The sequence below is a fragment of the Chlorocebus sabaeus genome, chromosome 3, assembly GCF_047675955.1.
Source record: "Chlorocebus sabaeus isolate Y175 chromosome 3, mChlSab1.0.hap1, whole genome shotgun sequence".
Taxonomy (NCBI): Eukaryota; Metazoa; Chordata; class Mammalia; order Primates; family Cercopithecidae; genus Chlorocebus; species Chlorocebus sabaeus.
Genome location: NC_132906.1, coordinates 86,818,419 through 86,838,896, shown reverse-complemented (window position 1 = coordinate 86,838,896; position 20,478 = coordinate 86,818,419).

Genomic DNA, 20,478 nt, shown 5'->3' with positions numbered 1-20,478 from the left:
TATTAGTATGAAGCTCTTTTTATTGTCAGTATTCAGCTCTTTTTATTGTTACTATCTGTGTGAAATATCTTTTTCTGCTCTTATACTGTCAACTAATTTGTATCTAAAATGACCCTCCTTTAGACAGCATATTGTTAGATCATTTTATTTTTTAATTCATTCTGCCAATCTCTGCCTTTTGATTGGAGGCATTAATCCATTAAAATTTAAAAGTACTAATAAGGAAACAGTTACTTTGGCCATTTTATTTGTTTTATGTATGTCTTGAAGATTTTTTGCCTTTTATTCTTTCTATTTCAGCCGCCTTTTGTGTGTAATTGATTTTCCATAGTGATTGTTTTTTGAATCCCTTGCTATTTCCTTCTGCATATATTTTTACATTTTAAAGAATAAAAAATGATTGTAGTTTATGTGGCAATTACTAGCTTCACAATATTTGAGCAGTTACTTGAATTTACTGAGCTTCAGTTTATCAATTGGAAAACATTTTAATTGTTATGAGGAATGCATAAGAAAATATTTAAGTGCCTTTCATAGAGCCTAGGATAGAGTAGGAACTCAATTAATGTTTGTAATGGCTGATTTTGGTTGCCAACTAGACTGAATTAAGAGATACCCAGATAGCTGGAGAAGCATTATTTATTCTCAGTCATGTGCATTAATTATCCTTAATGCTTCAGTAGGCATTGAGTCCATTTTTCTTCTATAAAAAAGGGAAACCTTCATGGTTTGACATTTGACTGGAATGATTAAGCTTCCCCGGCTATTTATGTAAGGGTGGTTCCAATGAAGATTGTCATTTGAGTCAGTGGAATGATGAGGAGATCCACCCTCAATGTAGGTGGGCACCAGTCAATTAGTTGGGGGCCCAGTTAAAACTAAAAAGCAGAGAAAGGGTCAATTTTTGCTCATCTCTTCTGGAGCCAAGCCACTTTTTCCACCCTTGTACATCAATATTTCAGGTTCTCCTTGTTTTGGACTCTGGGACTTGCAGCAACATCTCCCACTCTCAGGCGTGCACCCTCAGACTTAGAGTTACACCATCATCTTCCTTGGTTCTGAGGCCTTTGGACTGAGCCATGCTACCAACTTCTATAGTTCTCCAACTTGCAAATGACCTGTTGTGGGCCTCCTCAGCCTCCATAATTGAGGCAGCCAATTCCCCTCATAAGTCCTTTCTCATGTATATCTCTCTTAATGTATATCCTCTTGGTTCTGTTTCTCTGGGGAGCCCTGACTAATAAGATGTTCCCCTTTCCCTTGCCCAACTGTATGTAAGTACAAGTTTATGATATTAACCTATGACATTTGAAAAACGATGTACATATTCTATAACTCTGAGGCTTCTCAAATTAGGTTGTTTTTCTAAAGATTTGACAACTTTCCTAATTTCTGAATGTAGTCACCATCAGCAAAATACATAAATAAGTGATGAAAAGAAGACAGAATGAGAGAAAGACAGAAAGAGAAAGATAGCAACAAAAGAAAAGTAGTAAAAAGTTATTTGTACTGTATACTTCCAGTGTCGTAAGCGTTGAAGTCACAGGCTATGACATATTCTTCATATTTCCATTTCCATTTAACATGGCAATATGTACTCCACAAATATCTACTCAATGAATTTTTAAAAATCAACAATTAATCTAACAATAATACTTTAATTGACTTTTTAAATGATTCAGATTAAGCATATTTAATATTTGATCACCTGGAACTTCCTTGCTTATATTTATTAACATGCTAATCCTGATGACCCTTAACAATAAAAAAAATTCTTATGAAATTCATTTTTAAGTGTAATATGATAGAGACATATTCTCCATGTGGTTACAAGCCCTAGCAATACACATTGTAAATCCCAGAGAGAACGGTTAAAGAGATTCTCTTACCTAGCATGTTAATCACTGAGCACGGATGATCCACAGAGCTTAGTAAGTGTCTTTTAATTATTATTTGTTGGTAATGAATAATAAATAAAAGTGTCAGGTGGTATCATAAAGGAGATGTTGGCTTTTCTACTGTTTCTGGGCAACTCTGCCTCTTCTAAGGCTTACATAGGCCAGCAATACCTTTATTTATAAAATTACTCAGCCTACTTACCCATCAATTTAGTAGCTCTTAATAGTCAGTCGTGTGGTCAGTCGTGTGTACCAAGACTAGGTTCCTCCAGGTAACTGGAAATTGGAACACAAAGTAAAATTATGCAAATTCATCTGCTGCTGTGTGTCTGCCTCTCAAGAAAGATACAAATTATTCCATCATTGTAGGATTATTTGGAATTCATGTGAAGAAAATAAAAGAAATAGTAAATATAAGTGTATTGTGTATTAGTCTGTTCTCATGCTGTCACGCTGCTAATAAAGACATACCCGAGACTGAGTAATTTATAAAGAAAAAGAGGTTTAATGGACTCATAGTTCCACATGGTCATGGAGGCCTCACAATCGTGGCAGAAGGCAAAGGAGGAGCAAAATTTCATGTCTCCAAGGCGATAGGTAAGAGAGTTTGTGCAGGGGAACTCCCATTTATAAAACCATCAGATGTCATGAGACTTATTCACTACCACGAGAACAATATCGGGGAAACCACCTTAGTAATTCAATGATCTCCACCTAGTCCCAACCTTGATATATGGAGATTATTACAACTCAAGGTAAGATTTGGTTGGGGATGCAGCCAAACCATATCAATAAGGAACAAAGGAAAATGCACAGGTCAGAGAATATGATAAACTTCTTAACTAAAAATAAAGAGTATTCTTAATGACAGGAATAAAAGCCATTATGTCAGGCACATTAGGTTTGAACTACAGCTCCCAGCGTTTTGGCCAGTTATTTAACCTCTTATGCCTCAATTTCACCATCTGCCAAATGGAGGAAATAAACATATATAATTATAAGTGTATAATTTATAAGGATATTTTGTACACTTAACTGATAACAGTAGTTGGCAGGAATTATTTACTCAGTGGCACAGTGACTGCCACAGAGTCGTATATGATATACATATACACAAAGTCCTAGCCCCTACTCACCAGTTTGTAACTCCCATCAGAGACGCTATGTAGTGGCCCACTTTGATGCTTGCCCTCCATTTACAGCTTACCGAGGGGTGTCCCCAGCTTCTCTTCCTCTCTTATCACATCCCTGTGAGCAGCTCTCTTGGAAAATAATACATAAATATACATAAAATTCTTAAGTAAGAAACTTACATCTCTCTATATGTTTAGTCAGAGAGATTTGTCTTCACATAAGAAAAGTCACACAGTTTGGAATTTTAAAAAATCACATTTCTCTATGTATCAACATGCTAGACTTGGAAACACCACATGTACATAAATGCAGACTTCACTGGAAATCAAAAAATATGATATGTGTGACAGAGGGGAAAGATTAATGGGCTGTATGTAGGAGGAAAGGAGGCTAGCCGCTCCAAACTGGGAGGTTCAGGAGAATGAAAGTGTTGCCAGTCGTGGCTTCAACGAGACAATAGGCAGAAACCCGTTTTTCTTAAACAGGTTTATTAATAAACCAGGACTCTCCCAAACATCCAGAATACGTGATCCTCCTGCATATAAAATAAAGAGACATGGGTTTTAGGCCAGGTTTGCATTTCCTGGCTGCATAACTTGATTAAGTCATGACAGATTTCTAGGACTCTTGCCTCATCAATAACAGAAAGAAGAAATGACTTGTATTAGTCAGGCTTCTCCAAAGGGACAGAGCTAATAGAACAGATGTATATATGAAGGGGGTTTATTAAGGAGTATTGACTCACATGATCACAAGGTGAGGTCCCACAATAGGCTGTCTGCGAGCTGAGGAGCAAGGAAGCCAGTCTGAGTCCCAAAACCTCAAATGTAGGGAAACAGATAGTTCTGCTTTCTCTCTGTAGCCAAAGACCCAAGAGCCCCTGGCAAACCACTGGTGTAAGTCCAAGAGTCCAAAATCTGAAGAACTTGGAGTCAAGTGTTCGAGCACAGGAGGCATCCAGTATAGAAGACAGATGAAGACCAGAAAACCCAGCGAGTCTGCTCATTCCACCTTCGTCTTCCTGCAATTTTTTCTAGCCATGCTGGCAGCTGATTAGATTATGCCAACCCAGACTGAGGGTGGGTCTGTCTCTCCAAGTCCACTGACTCAAATGTTAATCTCCTTTGGCAACACCCTCACAAACACACCCAGAAACAATGCTTTGCATCCTTCAATCCAATCAAGTTGACACTCGGTATTAACCATCACACTTGCTGATGCATGAGAATCTTTCTAGCTGTGATTCGGAAATAGAAAAATATATGTGCCTGTTGACTGAAGAACACTCGCAACCTAGATTGCTAGTAATAGGTGCCACATAGAAGATTCATCCTTCTTAACTTCCTAAAAGCATAAATAAGAAACAAGACAGAAATTTGAATGAAAAGTAAAGGAATGGCGCTGTGGGTGAGAATGAGAATGAGAGCAAGGAGCCGTAAGCAAGCTGCTGTTGGAACAGCAGGTAGGAAGGACACTTTGTGAGGGGAGTTGGAAGAGTTCCCACTCCTGCAGGAGGTGGTATCAGGAATCAGGTGAGAGGACCACAGAGGGAAATGGCTGACCAACAATACCCTTCTGTCTTTTCATTTCTTGCTTTCCAATTAATTACCAAGAACCCTCCTTCTGTCGCCTTGGAGGAGGTATGTGTGAGCAGATGGAGAGGCCGCTGGGTCCTTTGTATCTATATTCTTATCTACAGTCATATTTTCATTTTCCAGTTGAGAGTTACCAATTGAAGCCTGGTTTCTGAAGCAGAGGAAGTTAGATGGAGCTGTAAGTCTGTGTCAATTGTTTGGTGTGTCCCTATGTTGTATGCATGTTATTTAACTTTATTCTTCAGGTGTCAACTTAAACATTTTCTTAGAGAGAAATTTTGTGAAGAGTTGTTCTAATGATGGCTCCCTGATTTAAACTCTGCCCTTTATCTTCAAAGAATCTATCAAAATCATTTTTAAATATGTGTTTAGTGCTTGCCTGCCCACTACTGACTGCAAGCTTCATGAAGCCAAGAACTCCGTCTGCCATATGCTCAAAGCATACGGTAGGAGCTCCATAAACATTGATTGAATAAATAAATAAAATTAATAACTATTAGTCAAATAAATAAACTCCTGGGGAGAAATGAGTGAAGGTGTCATAAAATAAATGGAATTCTAATAACATTTGAATTATGGGCTGCAAACACTAGACGGAGGAGAGGCTTTGTATGCAAAAAAAATTCTGGCTAAAAGTTTTGTATGTTGCTAATTAAGGAAAAGACGTCGGTAGAAAAAAAGTGAGGCATGTAAAATTTGCTTTTGTTTTATTATGAAAAATTCCAAGAAGTAGTTTGCCATTATTAGATGGTAGATAGAGCCAGAGATGTCGGGAAATAGGCCCTATGACATCAGTGCGAACATCTTACCTTTAAAAGCTTTGAGTTTGGCCGGGCGTGGTGGCTCAAGACTGTCATCCCAGCACTTTGGGAGGCCGAGACGGGTAGATCATGAGGTCAGGAGATCATCGAGACCATCCTGGCTAACACGGTGAAACCCCGTCTCTACTAAAAAATACAAAAAAAAATTAGCCAGGCGTGGTGGCGGGCGCCTGTGGTCCCAGCTACTCAGGAGGCTGAGGTAGGAGAATGGCACGAACCCGGGAGGCGGAGCTTGCAGTGAGCCAAGCCACTGCACTCCAGCCTGGGCAACACAGCAAGACTCCGTCTCAAAAAAAAAAAAAAAAAAAAAAAACCGTGAATTTGACTTATTGGCAGGTTATCTTACTGTGATGGCCAGGACAGAGTTACAATTCTATTATTAAAACATGCAAAAATGAGGGAAAACTGAATGCAAAAATCAGTATTGGTAATGGGTTAAATATTTAAAGTACAAAAAGGACAGAAGGCAGAAGGTACGCACGATGGGAGATTCCTTTATTTGGAGGTTAGGATGGAATCAGTGTTGCTTGTGAGAAATACAGAAAGGGCTGAATGTGGATGTATTGCATGAACTAATTATTAGTATTATTATTATTTTTGGAAGTCAACAGTTAATGTAAAATATTAGATATTGTTTCATGAAAAGTAAGAAAAACAGTCAAACAAAAATATGGGAGTCATTAAGGACTTCTGAGAGTTTTAATAGTCAAGAATAGAAAGTCACATTACAGGAGACTGTTACGGAAAACAGGTAATTAAAAAAAGGCAATAGAATCTGATTTCTTTTTGGTGTTGATTGGAAAGGAGATGCCTCAGCAGTTTAAGTAGGGTCAGTGGAAACACATTCTAAGTACCTATTTGAATTAAATTTGTGTGAAGACACAGAAGTGTGAGCTGGTGAGGGGGAAGATGAGATGGTGCTAGCCGCACTGTTGTACTGTGAGTCTTTGTTTCAAACATGTCTAATGAACAGCCACATGAGAACCACAATTTATAGCATCAAAGTGACTTGTGGGACTACTAAATGAATGTTTTATTTTTATTTTATTTTAATTTATTTATTTTCTTTTATTTTTAATTATACTTTAAGTTCTAGGGTACATGTGCACAATGTGCAGGTTTGTTACATATGTATACATGTGCCATGTTGGTGTGCTGCACCCATTAACTCGTCATTTACATTAGGTATATCTCCTAATGCTATCCCTCCCTGCCTCCCTTTCCCCACAATAGGCCCCAATGTGTGATGTTCCCCTTCCTGTGTCTAAGTGATCTCATTGTTCAGTTCCCACCTATGAGTGAGAACATGCGGTGTTTGGTTTTCTGTTCTTGCGATAGTTTGTTGAGAATGATGGTTTCCAGCTGCATCCATGTCCCTACAAAGGACACAAACTCATCCTTTTTCATGGCTGCACAGTATTCCATAGTGTATGTGTGCCACATTTTCTTAATCCAATCTGTCACTGATGGACATTTGGATTGATTCCAAGTCTTTGCTATTATAAATAGTGCTGCAATAAACATACATGTGCATGTGTCTTTATGGCAGCATGATTTATAATCCTTTGGGTATATACCCAGTAATGGGATGGCTAGGTCAAATGGTATTTCTAGTTCTAGATCCTTGAGGAATCGCCACACTGTCTTCCACAATGGTTGAACTAGTTTACAGTCCCACCAACAGTGTAGAAGTGTTCCTATTTCTCCACATCCTCTCCAGCACCTGTTGTTTCCTGACTTTTTAATGATTGCCATTCTAAGTGGTGTGAGATGGTATCTCACTATGGTTTTGATTTGCATTTCTCTGATGGAAAGTGATGATGGCTTTTTTCATGTGTCTGTTGGCTGTATAAATGTCTTCTTTTGAGAAGTATCTGTTCATATCCTTTGCCCACTTTTTGATGGGGTTGTTTCTTTTTTCTTGTAAATTTGTTTGAGTTCTTTGTAGGTTCTGGATATTAGCCCTTTGTTTGATGAGTAGATTGCAAAAATTTTCTCTCATTCTGTAGGTTGCTTGTTCACTTTGATGTTAGTTTCTTTTGCTGTGCAGAAGCTCTTCAGTTTAATCAGATTCCATTTGTCAATTTTTGCTTTTGTTGCCGTTGCTTTTGGTGTTTTAGACATGAAGTCTTTGCCCATGCCTATGTCCTGAATGGTATTACCTAGGTTTTCTTCTAGGTTTTTTATGGTTTTAGGTCTAACATCTAAGTCTCTAATCCATCTTGAATTAATTTTCGTATATGGAGTAAGGAAAGGATCCAGTTTCAGCTTTCTACTTATGGCTAGCCAATTTTCCCAGCACCATTTATTAAATAGGGAATCCTTTCCTCATTTATTGTTTCTGTCAGGTTTGTCAAAGATCAGATGGCTGTAGATATGTGGTATTATTTCTGAGGGCTCTGTTCTGTTCCATTGGTCTATATCTCTGTTTTGGTACCAGTACCATGCTGTTTTGGTTACTGTAGCCTTGTAGTATAGTTTGAAGTCAGGTAGCATGATGCCTCCAGCTTTGTTCTTTTGACTTAGGATTGTCTTGGCAATGTGGGCTCTTTTTTGGTTCCATATGAATTTTAAAGCAGTATTTTCCAATTCTGTGAAGAAAGTCACTGGTAGCTTAATGAGGATGGCATTGAATCTATATATTACCTTGGGCAGTATGGCTATTTTCACGATATTGATTCTTCCTATCTATGAGCATGGTATGTTATTCCATTTGTTTGTGTCCTCTTTTGTTTCACTGAGCAGTGATTTGTAGTTCTCCTTGAAGAGGTCCTTCACATCCTTGTAAGTTGGATTCCTAGGTATTTTATTCTCTTTGAAGCAATTGTGAATGGGAGTTCACTCATGATTTGGCTCTCTGTCTGTTACTGGTGTATAAGAATGCTTGTGATTTTTGCACATTGATTTTGTATCCTGAGACTTTGCTGAAGTTGCTTATCAGCTTAAGGAGATTTTGGGCTGAGACAATGGGGTTTTCTAAATATACAATCATGTCCTCTGCAAACAGGGACAATTTGACTTCTTCTTTTCCTAACTGAATACCCTTTATTTCTTTCTCTTGCCTGATTGCCCTAGCCAGAACTTCCAACACTCTGTTGAATAGGAGTGGTGAGAGAGGGCATCTCTGTCTTGTGCCAGTTTTCAAAGGGAATGCTTCCAGTTTTTGCCCATTCAGTATGATATTGGCTGTGGGTTTGTCATAAATAGCTCTTATTATTTTGAGATACATTCCATCAATACCGAGTTTATTGAGAGTTTTCAGCATGAAGGGCTGTTGAATTTTGTCAAAGGTCTAAATTAATGTTTTCTCTGAACACATCCAAATTGCATTCTAATTGTCTGTATTTTGAGGTTGCCTTCTTTCATACTAGGTAGTTTACAGCTGGAAAACGCATGTATTTTATATATATATAAATATTTATATTTAGAGACAGTCTCATTCTGTCACCCAGGCTGGAGTGCAGTGAGGCATGATCATGGCTTACTGCAGCCTCCAAGTGCTGGATTCAAGCGATCCTCGCACTTCTGCTTCCCGAGTAGTTGGAACCACAGGCTACCATGCTCAGCGAATTTTTTAGTTTTTTGTAGAGATGGATTCTTGCTTTGTTGCCCAGGCAGTTCTTGAACTGCTGGCTTCAAGAGATCCTCCCACTTTGACCTCCCAAAATGCTGGAATTACAGGTGTGAACTAGCACACCCTACCGAAAGATATATCTATTTAGGATATCTGAAAATAAATACAAGGTGAGGGAAGCCCTGGTGATATGTTTGAGTCTTTCAGAAAATGGCTTTTATGATGGTTTCAAATATTCAATTCATTTATTTGAGGGGAGAAGATAATTTATGAAAGATAAAAGAAAGAGAGAGAGAGAAAGAGAGAGAGAGAGAGGGAAGGCATAGGTGCAGAGGCCCCAGACTCTACTGCAGCTCTAACACCTGCAAAGAGAGAAAGGGAAGGACTTAGGACTGGGCTGGCAGAGCCTCAGCCTGTGGTGCAACTAGGAGAGCAGTGAAAGACAAGAAAGATAAGAAAGGTTCTAGGAAAGATAGGAGGGGGCAGGAATGACAGGACACTCGTAGGCCTGCCAGGCCCGTCATGAGCTGAGAGATACCTGGGCAAAGCCCGGCTTCAGCATAAAGGTTGTGGTCATTCCTGTCTTCATTTGTTTTGGTGGCTATAACAAAAAGGTATAAACGAAGTGGCTTATAAACAACAGAAATGTATTGCTCATAGTGCTGGAGGTTGGGATGTCCAAAATGAAGACACCAGCAGATTCTGTTTTCTGGTGAGGGCCCACTTTCTAGGTCAAAGATAGTGCCTTCTAGCTGTGCCCCCACAGGATAGAAGGGGTCTCTTTCATAAGAGCACAACTTCCACCGAAAGCCAGCTTGACTCTATCGCTTCCCCAGAGTTCCCATCTCTTAATACGATCACATTGTGGATTGGGTTTCAAGGTATGCATTTGCAGGGGACACTAAGATTAAGGCCAGAGCAATTTGATAAGGTACCGCAGTGGAAGGCCTTCAGCAAAACATGCTCCTCACGTGACAGTCTCCGGGGTGGAGGGAGGAGCAACTTTCTCCCGTGACTACCACCAGCTAGGTCAATAGGATCTGTGCTTCTTAAGGGATGACCTGGTCATCTTAGGGTCTTTTGTGAAATACCAAATTCTCCAATGCCAAGCAGGCTACATGGTTCAGACGGCAAGCCCTGTGGATAAGTGAGAGTGGTGCTTATCTATACATTCAAAACTTCGTTCTTGAATTGAAAGGAATTTCACAGACCTTTTGGGATGTCCTCCATCTAAGTATCCCCATAGAATTTTATCTTCAGAGTTTATTTTAAATATTATAATTCCTGTGACATTTTCACCAATTGTTTCACTGCCCTGGTTTGAAATCCCTTGAGTAGATGTGTGTGATATAAACATTTCATTTTGGAAAAAAGAACTACAATGGAAAAGCTTTAAGGATACTTAAATTCAGGTTGTAGATTTCCCTGAAGATCGAAAAGAAAGAAATGCGAAGTTCAATTGTTTTGAAATTTGTGTGGAGTGACTGCTGTAAGCCTTGGTGGTAGTAATTGTGGACTTTTGTGCTTCTTCAGTTTAACTGTTAGGTTGCTTGAGTGAAAAATGATAGACGTTTTGAATTCCAAGCTCCATTTTTGCCCCTTATTCTATACTGTGTAAGAAAACTTCTTTTTCCCCATGATATGTTTTCTATTCAAAGTGAGTGATTCCATTCAAATGACCAACCAAATTTTCTTCTTAGGGAAATAAAATCAGGGGAGGGCACCTCATTCTGCATGACAGTTCCCAGGTGCTGCCTTTAGGGCTGGCACACACACGACACGTGCAGGAAGCCGGTTCTGGTTAGCACCCACTTACAGTGGGGATAATTGGCACGTTTGCTCGGCACACACCTCTGCCCCCCACTCTAAACAGAATCCTGCTCGCCACTGCTGGGTTCCTGCACATTTTTGGATTGCTCTGACCCTGATGAAAGGAAAAGTTGCTAACAGATATGAGTGAACAGGTTTGTATGAAAGAATGCCTGTGAGCCAGCTGGCCCTGTGTTTGTTCACTGTAACAAGGTCAGCAACCTTGCATGGTCTTAATAAATAGCATCAACTGACTTCATATGTGTTTTGGCACTAATCTAGGGCCTATGGCATCATTTCCTGGGGTTTAGTACCATATTAATAAAAAGGACTATTCCAGATTAGGCACCAATCAATGTTGTATTATAAAACTGTTTTAAATTTTTGCTAAAAAAGCAAATGAAATGGGGTTACTGCTGTTTATCACATTGCCTTGAATATCTGTATAACAAGTTTGAGATTTGCTTTATTTTTAAAGTCCTTACTGGCTTATGCTTATCACTTAAAAGAACTATTTTTTTTTCTATGTGTATGAAGTAAAACATGGTACATGCCCACAGGTTTAGCATTTGGCTTTGAAGCACACTGCATTTATTATATTTGTTTCCGCAGTTTCTCTTAATCTATTGTGACAACAAATTAGACTCTGATTTAAATTAAAGCAAATTGCAAAATAATTAGAAGCGTTTTTCTTTATTTTTCATCTTCCTTTTCAAACCTAAATTTCCAGATTTCCATCAGACAATCTGGAAATAAGACACATTAGGGGATTTTCTTTTCATTAAGGATTATCTTTGGGAAAATAGAATAAAACTATTTTTCTTTAAGGTCTCTAAGTTTATTCTTCATAGTATAATAAAATACTTGCTAAAATAGATAAAAATAACATTTTCTCTCTACCAGCATTTTGCAATTTGTTTCTCCATTTGTGATCTTTACTCTGTTTTCCTGTGTTGTGAGATGGATTTGGAGTAAGACGCAGTGAGTGAAACAACTTTGTATTATACGGTAGGAGAACAGCAACAACAAAAACAGTGAGTTACGTGTTTTTCCCTTATTCAAAAATCTCAATTTATCTTGTTTTTCTGGCTTCAACATTTAGACTGTCACCTTATTTAACATGCTTACGATTTATTCTTAAATGTTCAATCCAATTTAGGCTTAAAAATGAAACAAGTGCTAGAGGCCAAGCTTGAGAAGCAGGTGCCTGGTGCCTGGTCAGCCACATTGCTTCCCACCCCCCACTTCCCCATTGCTCCCTGTCCCCCAGCCCCAGCCTGCCTCCCCTGCCCACTAGCTCCTACACAGGGATGCAGCCTTTTAGGCTGCTGTAGAAGAACACTTAATCAATGAGGAGTACAAATTTGGAGAAAGTATCTTTTGTTTATGATCCCTGCGCTAGAATAGCCCATTCTGAACACATAGTTCCACATAAGTGGGTAACATTTCAGTAGCTGTTGTCCTGGGAACACACACACCAGATGTATACATCCACCTTATGGTAGTCAATGTGCAGCACCCAAAGGCCATGCTCATATTGCTTTAATCTATGGAAATAAGAAAAGATAAATTCAAGATGTGGGCTTAGATAGTGGGAAAATCAACATTAGAATCAAGATCAACCGTGAATGAGAACCAATCAGGACTCCTTGATTGCATTCAAGAGTAGGATTTAGTGTCAGACCCAATTCTCCTTTAATTTGCCCTGGGGCTTAAGTGATAGAAAACTTCTTAGCTCAGGACATGGACAATGAATATTAACAATCATTATTCCAAGCCGACTAAGGCTGTGGAGGAGTATACACACAGGTGTGCACGTATGTACTGCATACACACACGCGCGCACACACACACACACAATTTCCAGATATAATAAGGAGTAGAACACAAATTTATTATTATATTTTTCACAACAAAATGTTAATGCACATTTATTGAACTTTCATGTTAAACAAAAATAATTCCCTCAGGATGAAATGCAATTGTGCTTCAAACACCTATAAATGACACATAATGGCTGGTGGTAATGAGTAATAGATGACAAATGAATCCATTTCCCTGCATACGAGGGAGATTATGTGGCATAGCCTGACAAAGGAAAGAAAACAACTCTGCATCCCTCCTGGATATTCTACACTAGAGCTCAGTTCACCATAATCATCTAACAAAACAATGATCTAACAGAGGGAAATCAATGATATAACTGAATGGGTCACTATTAGTAGAAACAGTGTGATCATGTAAAAAGCCACTCACTCCACACTAGGCATTCCGTATTAAGCTGTCAACAATTATTTAATTATTATACAGCATAAGTCTGCAAACTGAGAAAATAATAGCCTATAAATTATATGGAAAATGGACCGCCATTTTCATGGTGTTGATAGGTCCAACTCAAAATATATCATTTTCCCTAAAAGAGTGGTATAATCTTGAATACGTGAGCACAAGAAAAAGACAAGAGAACAATAAATAAGGGTTTGTGAACAAAATTAAGAAGGTTCAGATAGTGGCAGAGCAAAGCTTAGAACAACACACTGAAACACATTTTGGAAACTCCTTAAAAGCAAATTAGAGATGATGATAGCAGAACGCTATGTTCCTAGAGTTCCTCTGTTTAATTAACTTGTCTTAATTTAGAATGTATATGCACACCATCAGGTGAAATGCATTCCTGAAACATAAACACATTCAAAGTTCATTGGATTTCATTCTTGGCTTCCTGAACCAAAAGATAAATGTAATTTTGCCTGTGATAATAGGCTTAGTGGAAAAAAAAAAAAACAGTTATCATGTCTTTATTCAAAGCCTGTCCCATCCTCAGCTATCTTTCATGACTTACACATTTAAGTACTCAAGAATAATAGGGATATGAATATTTACATAAAAATGAAGTCATTTTGAAAAGAAGTGGAGGAATACATTTCTACTTTAATTTTCACTATTCTCACTTTTATTTGTACTCTTCTAAAAAGATTATTTCTCTTTTAAAATAAATTATTTCAGAAATTTTGCCATTGTATTTTAGAGTTTTGGATAGTCTATTATCACTACTTTTTCTGTGATAGTTATTGTGACAAAAACACCATTCACAGAGAATAGTCAACATGTTAATATCAACTACAATATGTGGAATATTATTTTTCTTATGGGTAATTCAACATGACCAAGGATGATTAAGACAAAAATTAATCTTTTTGTCCCACGTAAACATAAATTGAAATATAGTAGAATATGAGGTTATGACATGATTTTTCCCATTTCTGTGTTTTTTAAATTGTTATCTTCCTCCTTTCATAAATTGAAATTGTCAAGAAGGAATAGCTTAAATTATTACATCTGTATTTGGGAAATATTATCGTATGATGTTGCCTGAGTTGATTCAGTTTTATCATAAATGTAGTAAAAGGTATTGTTCAGTGGTTTCTGCGTTAAAATTATTTTAGGAATAGGCCATGCATGGTGGCTCACGCCTATACTCTCAGCACTTTGGGAGGCCAAGGTGGGCGGATGACCTGAGGTCAGGAGTTCAGCCTGGCCAACATAATGAAACCCTGTTTGTACTAAAAATACAAAAATTAGCTGGGTGTGGTGGCACACACCTGTAATCCCAGCTACTGAGGAGGCTGAGACAAGAGAATCTCTTGAACCCGGGAGGCGGAGGTTGCAGTGAGCTGAAATTGTGCTATTGCACTCCAGCCTGGGCAACAGAGTGAGACTCCATCTCAAAACAAAATTATTTTAGAAATAAAACATATGAAAATAATAAACTCCTGAGGATTTAAGATACAAAAGTGTTCATATCTGGAGTTAAAGTTAACCTTTAGACTCTAAATAAGCACATCCATAATTAGGTACTGTTAGTCACTGTCTCTAACAGGGTAATACAGATTAAGAGGAGGAACCCATGTACACACAGAGGTCTTCCACAGCTGTCCACAGTAGCAGTGTCTTCATAGGAGAGTGGTATTTCTAGCAGCCTATTCCACCTCCCAGTCCCTGAATGCAATTGCATAATTAGTTTGCTTGGAACAGACCTCAGCCTCAATGTTCAGATTCCTTCAATGCTTGTCTATGGCCATATCAGCCTGAATGTGCCCAATCTCATCAGATTCCTTCAGTGCTGAGAATGTCCCTCTAGAGAGAAATCTCTGATTTAGTTTCCTAATCTGGCATTGGTCAAAAAGTGGCCATTCTTGGGGCAGATGGCTACAGTGGCCCAGTGGATTCCATCGGCTTTGAGTTTCATGGGTCCATCCCTGAACCGAGCCATACATCAGCTGGAATATCTTTGAACCATGAACTCACTTAGCTAAAGGAAAGAAGGGGTCACCCTCTGTGGACCATTCAGTTACCTCAACAAGAGAGCTACTGGTTCATGGAGTCATCTGATACCTTGGGGCCCCAGTTCCGCCCACTATAGAACATACCATTTCCATTTAACGATGGAGCTTTGCCCAGCCAGTTCTATTATTAGTGGGGTTAGTGAGTATCCATTTGAGGGTCGACAGCTCATGAGGTAAGGGTAGATACTGCACTACAGTGGACAGGTGCTTCATTTCCACTAGGGCTCCATAACTGGGTAGGTGATGGTATTGGAAAGGAGTGCATCTTGCAGCTACCCCAGGTAACTGATGTATTCAAAACATGAGGGGCTTATGCACCCAGTAGTGGTCTCTTGTTGCCACAGGTTTCAATAATATGGGTAGGTGACATCAAGACCTGTAGTGCCATTGGGCTGGTGGGATCCATTGGCCCAATGACAAGACCCATATCAGTGTATGTTGCACAGCCTCAAGACCCTACTCTTGTGGGATTCCCATTCAAAAGTGGCCAACTTTCAAATAACCTTGATTAAAGGGTCCAAAAGAATACCCAAATGTGGTATATGTTGTTTCAAATAGCTAAGCCAGTCTTTGAGCTATTTAGCCTCTTTCTTGTAGGTGGGGGCTGTCAAGGACAGTAACTTCTGTTTAACTTCATGAAGATAATTCATTTAAGTACCAGTCTCTATGGGTTCCAAGACTGTAGTTTTTGACCAGGTTCCTGAACCTTATCTGGGTTAACAGCCCAGCCTGTGCATGCCATAGTATCTATGACTTTATATAGGGCCTGGTCAACATTTTCTCAAAACTGCAATGAGGATGCTATCAATATAGCGGAGGACAAGTACTTCAGAAAATAGTTGGGCTTGTTGCAGATCTAGCCCTACCCACTGATGGCACATTGCAGGGAATCTGAGATATTCCCATGGAGGCAGAGTGAAAGTGTACTGCAGGCCTTCCACGTGAACACAAATTATTACTCACCTTTATCCTGCAAAGGTACTGAGAAAAAAGTGTGAGCCAGAGAATAGCAGAGCACCAGGCTCCTGTGGGGCTGCCACCACCCAGTAATGGCAAGGACGACAGGTTCCACAGGGGCCAAGTATGGCACCTAGCATTCAATCTGTTCTGGTTCACCTTCATCTCCTAAGTCCCTGAAGCCTTCATATGGCCCAGACCGGGCTAACAAATTGTGACAGAGAGGTGCATAGTACTCCTGCCTGAAGCATGTATTGTATTAAAAAAGGTAGTGCCCTATTCTCCCTATTCTCTGCCTGACCGGCAGTTCTGCTTTTGTAGAATAAGCTGCCAGGACTTGGGTAACTTAGTTGGGGGTGGGGGTGAACTTGACCCCTGGTTATGGCTGGAATCCTTGTTGTGTGGGGCATCCCCCTGAGCCTGTGGTGATGTTTCATGCTGCAAGCAAAGTATCAGTGCCTCGAATGCCTTCAGCAATGGGAATCATGTTCAGTCTCACCCAGAATGACCCAAAGGCCCCTAACACAAACACATGCGAACTTATCTGCCATAAATCACCACATTTTCTCCAAAACCCTTTGTATTAGTTCACTCTCACACTGCTATAAAGAACTGCCGGAGATTGGGTACTTTATAAAGAAAATAATTTTAATTGACTCACAGTTCAGGATGTCTGGGGAGGCCTCAAGAAACTTATTATAATGGCAGAAGGGGAAGCAAACACGTCCTTCTCCATGTGATGGCAGGAAGGGGAAGTGCTGAGTAGAGGAAGAAAGAGCCCTTAAAACACCATCAGACCTCATGAGAACTCACTCACTATCATGAGAACAGCATGGAGGTAACTGTCTACTTGATTAAATTACCTCCTACCAGGTCCCTCCCATGACACAAGGAGATTATGGAAACTACAATTCAAGATGAGATCTGGGTAGGGACAAAGCCAAATCATATTATTCCCCTGGCCTGTCCCAAATTTCATGGCATCACATATCAAAACACAATCGTGCCTTTCCATGGTACCCCAAAGTCTTAGTTTATTCCAATATTAACCCAAAAGTCCAAGTCCAAAGTTTCATCTGAGACAGGCAAGTCCCTTCTGCCTATGAGCCTGTAAAATTGAAAACAAATTAGTCACTTCCTAGATACAATGGTGGTACAGACATTGGGTAAATATACCCATTCCAAGTGAGATCAGTTGGCCAAAATAAGGGGGCTACAAGCCCTAAGCAAGTTGAAAATCCAATAGGGCAGTCATTAAGTCTTAAAGTTCCAAAATGGTCTCCTTTGAACTCCATGTCTCACATCTGTGACATGCTGATGTAGGAGGTGGGCTCCCACAGCCTTGAGCAGCTCTGCCCCTGGGACTTTGTAGGGTACCAATCCCCTCCCAGGTGCTTTCACAGGCTGGCTTTGAGTGTCTGCAGCTTTTCCAAGCATATGGTGCAAGTTGTTGGTGAATCTACAGTTCTTGTTTCTGGAGGATGGTGGCTGTCTTCTCACAACTCCACTAGGAACTGCCCCAGTAGGGACTCTGTGTGGGGGCTTCAACCCCACACTTCCCTTTCGCACTGCCCTAGTAGAGTTTCTCCATAACAGTTGTTCTGCCCCTGCAGCAGACTTCTGCCTGGACATCCAGGCATTTCCATACATTCTCTGGAATCTAGGTGGAGGTTCTAAAACCTCATTCTTGGCTTCTGTGCCCCCACAGGCCCAACACCACAAGGAAACTGCTAAGGCTTGGGGCTTGCATCCTCTGAAGCAATGGCTCAAACTGTACCTTTGCCCCTTTGAGCCACAACTGGAGCTGGAGTAGTTGGGATGCAGGACACCATGTCTCAAGGCTGCATAGGGCAGGTGGACCCTGGGTCCAACACATAAAACCATTTTTCCCTCCTAGGCCTCTGAGCCTGTAATGGGAGGGACTGCCATGAATGTCTCTGGCATGCCCTGGAAAAATTTTCCCCATTGTCTTGGTGATTAACATTCGACTCCTTATTAGTTACACAAATTTCTAGCAGTCTTAGCAGGCTTAATTTTTTTCCCAGAAAATAGGTTTTTCTTTTTTATTGAATCACCAGCCTGCAAATTTTCCAAACTTTTATGCTCTGCTTCCTCTTGAATGCTTTGCTGCTTCAAAATTTCTCCCACTAGATACTCTAAATCACCTCACTCAAGTTTATAGTTCCACACATCTCTAGGACAGGGACAAAACGCTGCCAGTCTCTTTGCTAAAGCATAGCAAGAGTGACCTTTATTCCAGTTCCCAACAAATTCCTCATCTTCATCTGAGACCACCTCAGCCTGGACTTCATTGTCCATATCACTATCAACATTTTGGTTACAGCCATTCAACAACTCTCTAGGAAGTTCCAAACTTCCCCACATTTTTCTGGCTTCTTCTGAGCCCTCCAAACTGTTCCAACCTCTGACTGTTACCCAGTTCCAAAGTTGCTTCTACATTTTCATGTAGAAAATGTAGTGCCCTACTCATTCTTGGCTTCTGTGCCCCCACAGGCCCAACACCACAAGGAAACTGCCAAGGCTTGGGGCTTGCATCCTCTGAAGCAATGGCTCAAACTGCACCTTTGCCCCTTTTAGCCACAACTGGAGCTGGAGTAGTTGGGATGCAGGACACCATGTGTCAAGGCTGCATAGGGCAGGTGGATCCTGGGTCCAACACATAAAACCATTTTTCTCTCCTAGGCCTCTGTACCCTACAGCACCCTACAGCAGTGCCTCACTCTCTGTGGTATCAATTTACTGTGTTAGTCCATTCTCACATTGCTATGAAGAAATACCTGAGACTCAGTAATTTATAGAGAAGAGAGATTTAATTGACTCACAGTTCAGCATGGCTGGGGATGTCTCAGGAAACTGATAGTCATGGTGGAAAGGGAAGCAAACATGTTCTTCTCCACATGGCGGCAGGAAGAAGTGCCAAGCAAAGGGGAAAAAGTCCCTTATAAAACCATAAGATCTCATGAGAACTCACTCATTATGATGAGAACAGTATGGAGGTAACTGCCCACATTGTCTCTCCCATGACACATGGTGATTATGGGAACTGCAATCCAAGGTGAGATTTGGGTGGGGACACATTAAACCATATCAACCCCAATGTCATCAGTTTATTCCTGCCCTTGCAGGGGCCTGGGATTATTAACTTTCAGGCACTAGTATCCAAAAGTTCTGTAAAAGTCAGAATTCCCCAGTTCTCCCCTGCTGTCTTCACAGGATTTCAGGGATGCTGTTCCTGGCAGAGACCTGAGAACATTGGCCCCACCCCTTTTATTGTTTTTGAAGGAAGTAAGGTCGGACTACTTTTGAGTTGGCCATCCTCCTTAGTTTACTTATCATTCTCACAGTCATAATGGTCCTCTTCATAGTACTGGTCTGGGTTAAGGGAAGACCTGGGTACTTGTACAGTCCACCATCCTCAGACTCTGCTTAGGGACTTGGAGGCCTGCTGTGCTGGACTCAATCAATATCATTCCAGTCCTGCAAGTCCTTCTCCCCTTGTTCTACTTTAGCTTTGTTTTGTCTGTTTCCTGTTTCAACAGCAGGAGGCACATTCCTGTGTGACTTGGGCCTGGCCTTTCCTTCCTCTTTTCTCAATTGTCCTTTGAACTCCATTTTTGGTCCCTTGGGCATGGCTTCTCATTACTGGACTTCTCCATTCCTTTCCCCACAATCATTCTAGGGGGAAGGATTAGACAGATGGTATCTTCTTTGGGGGAAGCTTCTGATGCTTGAAGTCCTCTGGTGCACTTGGGGACAAGAGTGTGTCACCTGTGTCCCCAGGGACCGGGTCATATAGTCAAATATCTATCACATATACCTGAAGAGCTGTTATGGTCTCATGAATGGCTTCCCAGGGGTCTTTGTTTTAAGAAAATCCTTTTTATTTGGGAATACCACTCTCATGCGTCCCACAACGTGGATCAAAAAAGTCATGGGTTTATCTTTGTCTCTGTCTTGTTGGTTGTCCTGTTCAACAAGATCAAAATTGTGGAGCAGTAGGAAGTCAATAATTATCTTTCCCAGACTGTGTCACTTGGTCTGAGATATTTGGGTCTGCAAAAACCCCTCATTGAACAGGCCCATCAGTCTACTGGTGTGGGACTCCCCTGGCTTCTGCCCATACCTGTCCTTCAGTTTTGGTACTTCACTGTCAAATAAGGACCTCATTTCAACTCTTTTGCTCCCAGCAATGCTATGAGTGGATCAGCAACACCATGGGTGGTTTTGTGTGGAATTAAAACAGGTCTTGAGGCCAAGGAGCAACCAGGATCTGGTGGAACTCCTTGCATAGGGCCCTTGACTTCTCTCAAGCATGGTCTGTAA